The following is a 6,328-nucleotide window of genomic DNA, read 5'->3' as shown; positions in this document are numbered from 1 at the left end:
TTAATGCCTCCGATTTCCTTTTGGGGCAGTGATTTTTTCCTGAAAGTGCCGTAGGTCGCCTGAATAACACGAAACGTGAAGTTTCTCTTAAGCGAGGAGGTCGCTTTCCCGAAGGAGCTCACAAACGTCCTCCAAAACGCTGCCTTTCCGCCCCCAGTGCCCTGAGCTCGCGTCAGTCCTGGTGGTCCTTCTCCACTGTCACTTACCGGCGATGCAGGAGGGACGTGACACCTGGAGCTGCCGGGGCTTGGGAAATCCTCGGCGTCGGCAGCGGTTTCCCTGCTTCCCTGTTTGGGCAGGGAGTTTGCTTGCGCTTTCCCAGCGGGGCGGATTCGTCTCCGCCGGGAAGGGCTGGTGCAGGTGGTCATCGCCGGAGCCGCTGTTGCTGCCGCGGAGGAGGCGGCCGCGCCGGCTGGGGGGACACGCTCCTCGCCACCTCGGCTCGCACGGGGTTGTGCTGGAGCGGTTTGCGCTCTGCTCTGCAACGCAGGCTGGCGGGGGCACCGGGAAGGAGGCTTGTCTGGGTTTTTGGGAAAGAGCTGCAGGTTCGTGAGACGCTCGCTAGAAGAAAGGCGATTTCCATGTTGGATTTTCCTGAGCAACCAACGTTGCCGGTCTTTGCAGACAGTGCTGCCGCTCTTCCAGGCTGCCGCTGTTTTAAATCACCTGCACAACAGGCCCATCCGTAGGTCTGCCAGAACTCACGAGGAGCTTGCAGAATGGTCACGAATAAAATTTAAAGCTTTCGTCTTCAAACCGTGAAGGAGGCCGGGCCGGCTGCCGCGTGTTCGTGCTCGGCTCGCTTGCCGCGCTGCCCTGCGCCGGCGCGTTGCCTGCGTCAGGTGCATCAGGTACGGTCACGGCGTTTCAGGGCGGGCCCTGCGCTGGGCTTCCCCCCTGGCTCCTGCGGCTCCTGCATTCCTTCTGGTTGCATAGGAAAGCTCGAAAGTCATGAACCAAGGGACCTAAAGCCTAAATGGCAGGCGAAGAGGAGTCAGGATGCTGTGTTAAAACTCAACAGTCTTCCGCCGGTGCCTGCAACCTTGGAGAGGGTCTGCGCGACTTGCCGTTGAGCACCAGCAGGGCCGTGCGGCTCTCGCTGCCCCGCCGCGCGTGTCACTGCATCCTCGCCGAAAGAGCCACCCCGCCGTTAAGCGGAGGGGTAATTGCACAAGCGTGCTGGATTTATTCCGAAAGTTACCAGGCGAATTACCAGTGAGTAGCTGTGCAGGCCGTGGCCCAGTCCCTCCATAAGCGGTTATTTGCATAATGCGTTCCCAACTAAGCGTGCGGATATAGTAATTGCGTGCACGAGTGGTGTGAGTGACTGCAGGTGCAAAAGTGTGTATGCAGCCATGTGCGTGCAGCCTGCGGAGAGCAGCCCGGCGTGCACAGCGATCGCACCGGGCACCGCGGTACGAAAACCTGAGAATTCGGGTCTCTGGTTTGATTCGGAGGGGTAATTTCACCTGCTCTTTGGGCTTGCATTGTTTTCATGAGAAATGCATCTTCACCAGCTCTTCTTCCGTAGCACCGATTATTTTGGTCCCCCCTTCGTTTTGTTGCCGGTTGTCCATATATAGGCAGACGAATACTTCTGGATGTCCCGTGTAGGGAGATCTATAGTCAGAAGCTAAACTGAGGCCGAGCAGTGGTTTTGAAGCAGGTCGTTCCTTCCGCACGCGGCTCCATCCCGCTTCTCCTGTCCGTTGTTAATTGTGACGCTTTTCCTTTCGGCTGATGCCTCTTTCCCCAGATGATCTGCTGTGTGAACGCCGCACGAGGAGGGACTCTAATCTCATTTCTCCATTTTACCAGGAAACCCCCAAAGCTTCCTAGAAAGCCAGTTGCAGTGCCCCGGCTCGGAGGGACCAGCCGCAAGGACGACGTGTCTGAACGCCAGTCTGGTAGCTGAGGCGTTAGGTTTAACTGCGAGTCATGTAGCCTCTGCTGTAAACGCTCTCAGGGCTGCGTTTGGTCTTTAACTGCCGTTGCTTCGGCAGAGTTTGAGCTGCTCCGGGCCCGTGTGCGTGAGCGGAGAGGCGAGCAGTGCCGGTGCGCCCGGCTGGAAACCGCCCCCTGCCCCCTTTTTCTCCCCCTGGTTCTCTGCTGAGAATATTTTGGCCATCTCAAAGAATTCAGGACTTCTTTGTAAGCGTATTTTTTCTGCAGCATGTTTATTGAAACTTCAGTAGTGTGAAGTTGGCCTTCCAGCTCGTGAACCCGCTAAGGGATCGAACTGACCTCTGCAGGTCTGCAGACCTGCTCTTCAGAGAGAAGCCCCAAAGGGATGTGACGTGGCGAACGCTAAGATATTTTGCTCAACATTTCAGCTTATTAACATTCGAATATAGCATCTCGATTACTATGGTTTTTTTTTAATTGGATCGCATTATTTCGGACCCTGTGTGAAGTAAATGCAAATACTCTGCAGGATTTGGGTTTTCTCAGCTGCAGGGGAAGCTGTTCGCCTCCAGGCCGGTAGCGCCGCAAAACCTTTACTGTGTCTTTGCTGTCTCATGGCATGTTAAAAAAATTGCGCATTGTTTTCCATCCAGTTCTGAAAAAACAGGTTTCTGTTCCCCAAAAGCAGTTATTGTAGTTGGTGCTGGCAGCGGAGGCGGCTTGGGCGGGACGGGACGGGACGGGCAGCCGGCTCCCCCCGCACGCAGCCCCGACCGCAGCCGTGGCCTTCGGTGGCCCCACGGCCGGGAGCAGCTCCCCGACTCGGCTTCTGAACTGCAGATCGCCCTCGGAGAGACCTCCCAAGCTGCTATACCCACGGAGAACATGTAAAGTGTGTAGAAGCTATAAGCGAAATATTTATTTTACACATTTGTCTGCATTTAATCCATGCATCTGTCTGCTACGACAGTGTTTTCCCGGTGTAGATGAGGCAAGTAAGCTGAGATCATAGCAGACATGTCCTGTAAGGCTTTACAGAAAATCGTTCTTTTTAATCCCTTTATCCCTGTTATTTCCTACCACTGTGAAAATCCCGAGGCAGGGAAAGCCAGCGCGGCGCGGGACGGAGGCACGCTATGTAACGCCCGGCAGGCACACGTCCTTCTGCTTGTGCAACACTCAAAACCATTGTACATGTCAGTGTATACCTGTCAGAAAACTGGTATTTATTCCTGGACAGAAAGCTTGATTTGGAGAGTTAATCTTGGTGGGACTGTTGGAACAGCTAAAACATCTTTGCAAAATTTTCCTTAAAAATAAATAATAAAAGTGAACATGAAGCATCATAGACCAAACCCAAACGTAAGAAAGAGCAATAAGAATAACTAAAGCACACAGCGAGCTCGGGGTCGTCCACAGCCGTCCCACGCGGCTGCTCCGCGGGACACGCGCCCGGGCGGATGCACCACGACGCGGGCACTCTGCTCGTCTAGGGCAAGGGAAAATAGGGAGTGTCACGGCGGTGTCAATTCAAGGTTTTGACAACAAAAATATGTATTCTCTCAGCCATACTAATTTAAAATAATGGCTCGTTTCTCTGCTGCTGCTGACACTGGCTATGAATCGCGTGCGAGTGACGGGTCCTCGGGCTGTTCTCATCTGACTTTAAAAACATCTGCCCGAGGAGGCGACTTTGCATCTAACCTATGAGCGCTTTTCCAATTATTTTACTAAATAAATACAAGTATTCTGCAAAAACAGCTGCTGCTCCAAAAGATATTTTTCCATAAGGTAAAGTCAATCAAAGCAGACGTGCTGCTTTCAGAGGAGCGTGGCAGGGATGGATGGGACGAGCGGCGGGCGCCGGGCGCAGGAGCGAGCCCTCGCGCTCCTCTGTGTTTAAAGGGATGGAGACAGGTGACATTTCATCAGTGACTTTGTTGTTTGCATTTCAGGATCCCGCTGGGCCCCTTGGAGCAAAAGGCTGTTGCTGCCTCTTTTATTTGCGGAGGACAAACACGTGCGGAGCGGAGCAAGCGTTTGGCACGGCTGCCCGTAGCCCTCCGAGGGTGATCCGGTGTCTGCAGACGAGGCCAGGTCAGTCACGTATAACCAGAGGAAAAGCAAAGAAAAGCATTTTCTAGAATTCCTAAAAGCAGTTTCCCCTTGTAGACAGCTATTAAAGCATTTTGGGAGGAGCGTGCGGACACATACATGTGCTTGTCGAAACCTCGCAACGCGCTGTTCCAAAAAGTCCTGGCCTTGCCTCGAAAGCACACACGGGCGCCCGGCGGCAGCGTGGAAATGTTTGCCCATGGGGAAAGCCCCAGTACAGGCCGGAGTGAAATCCAACACAACAGCAAAATACAGGTGAAAATGCTGACTTTCCTGGGGGATTTTTAAGCATTTAATAGAATTTATTAGAACATTATCTCTCTCCTAAAGAATCATAAGATGGTTGTAAGACTGGCTTTTACAGAGCCTGCTCCTATAAAATCTGACTGGTTTCATATCTATTAAATCCTAAAGGTCTTTCTTTAAAGTTGTGGGTTTTTTTAAATCAAATAGATTTATTCGTGATGTCTTGGGCACATTATTGCACTAAGCTCATCCTTGGACGAAAGCTTTGGCAGGACACACACATCTATGATGAGGAACGAGGTGTTCTGTGGCGGTTTTATTGCAAGGGAAAAGGAGCAAGTGTATTAGCGAGAGAGGGGAAGGATGGTGCAGACTGCTTTTTGGGGAAGCTTTGTCCTCCGGCTCTCGTTCCCATGGCTGCCACTACCTTTGGGTGCACCTTTCAGTGCCTCGCTGTGCTGTGCCTCGCTGCAGACGCTTCCCAAATTTGCTCTTTGGTGAAAGAGCCATTTGTGCAGATGCCCCATGAAAATGACTGCGTTTGGTTTTACCACAGCACTGGCACTTCTCCATGCTAGGAAAGGATTGCATTTGCAGAGAGAGCGATTTATCGGGGTGGGAATAGCGAAGGAAACATTTTCAATGTCCATTTTAATCCTCTCTCTTCCCCCAAACAGGTTTATGTGGGCAGGACTGTTAGGACTTCAGAAATTAATGCTTCCTGAAAGCAGTAGATTTCCCTCCGGGATCACACGGCTTTCAGCCCTGCTCCTGGGTGAAGGTAAGAGAGCTCTGTTTTCATTTACTATTTATGAGTGGTGCGTTCGTGTTCCCAAGTGCCCACAGGATTCTGTGCTCTTAAGAATCTGCAAATGAGATGAAGCTCATTACTTTTTAATGTGGAAAGGATTATTGTGATCTTTGGAAAGGGCTATATAACCCCAGATATGCGCCTTGCTGTAGGATGTGTATTGAGGGTCTTTCTGCAGGAAGCCAAGGAAGTACACACAGTGTTTACCAATCGCTCTGCTCGGCATACAAAAGCAGTATTTATTAGAAATAACTCTAAAGGGGAATTTTTTAATTGCAGACTATGGCTGGTAGGAAATTGCCCTCCTCTTTGTGTGAATTTTGCTTTGCTGTGTTGAGCTAAATGCAGGGGCACGTTTTCAAAGCAAGGCTTCTCCTTAATGAGAACGATTCATTATCACCGGCTCCTGTCTCTGTGCACGGGGCTGTTCTCGCAGCTCTGAAGGAAGGCGAGGTCTGATAACCAGCTAATCCCTTGTTAATTTGGCCTCCAGTAAACTAGGATTTACTTTATAGGATCATGTTATTGGGTGTCAAACCGTGGCCCTGCCTCTAACGGGGACAAGGACTTTGGTGTTTCTGAAGATGAATATATTTGAGTCTGTGTCTAGCTCTTTGTCGTGGGAGTCTCTGATCTTGGCCATGGTGTGTAGTATCTTAGGAGGAAAACCAGTGAGTGAGAAAATTGAAAAAAAGACATTAAACCTGTTTATTTTACCCATAGTTACAATATACCCCAACAAAACGAAACCAGTTTTGCTGTACTTCTGCTGTTTTCCTGGCACCAGAGCCACCAGCTCTGACGCCGTGACGTGCTCTCACGGGGACGGTGCGCTTCGAGCTCTTTCGCGTCCGTCCAAAGCTGGCTGCATACACGCTTTCCGCTGCACGAAGTTTATGTTACCGCTGTTATCTTCAGTCGCTCCCACAGGTGGGAAACTCTCCAATTATTGCGGTCATGGGGCAGGTTGCTTTGAAGCCTGGTTCATCACGTGGGCTTGTACAAAAGACTGTTGTTGGAGGGTAGCTCCAATACATCCTTAAGGGTCCATGTTCTTCAGTACCCTTTCCTGCAGTACTTCCGTCTGTTTCATTAAAATTGCGCTGGAAAACAAATGCAGCCCTGCCGCCCGGCACGGCCACGGCTTTGTCCTCAGCACCAGAGGAGGAGTTAAGGCAGGATTTTTCAAAATGCCCTCAGGGGTTTAGGTGACCCGGAGACCAGAGGCGCTCAGACCCCTTTGAAGTCCCG

General features: G+C 51.3%; 1 long non-coding RNA gene across 1 annotated transcript in view; it reads left to right on the top strand.

Moving 5' to 3' along the window:
- The window catches only part of LOC112989788 (uncharacterized), a 103,573-nt gene extending 97,579 nt beyond the window's left edge, over positions 1–5,994 (top strand). Inside the window, exons 5-7 of the long non-coding RNA XR_010391161.1 lie at positions 3,861–4,002; positions 4,944–5,047; positions 5,801–5,994. This is a non-coding gene — a long non-coding RNA (uncharacterized LOC112989788). The remainder of the gene's footprint in view (positions 1–3,860; positions 4,003–4,943; positions 5,048–5,800) is intronic.
- Positions 5,995–6,328: the final 334 nt, after the last annotated feature.

Source organism: Dromaius novaehollandiae, chromosome 12 (assembly GCF_036370855.1).
Source record: "Dromaius novaehollandiae isolate bDroNov1 chromosome 12, bDroNov1.hap1, whole genome shotgun sequence".
Taxonomy (NCBI): Eukaryota; Metazoa; Chordata; class Aves; order Casuariiformes; family Dromaiidae; genus Dromaius; species Dromaius novaehollandiae.
This window is presented reverse-complemented; position numbering and strand designations above follow the sequence as displayed.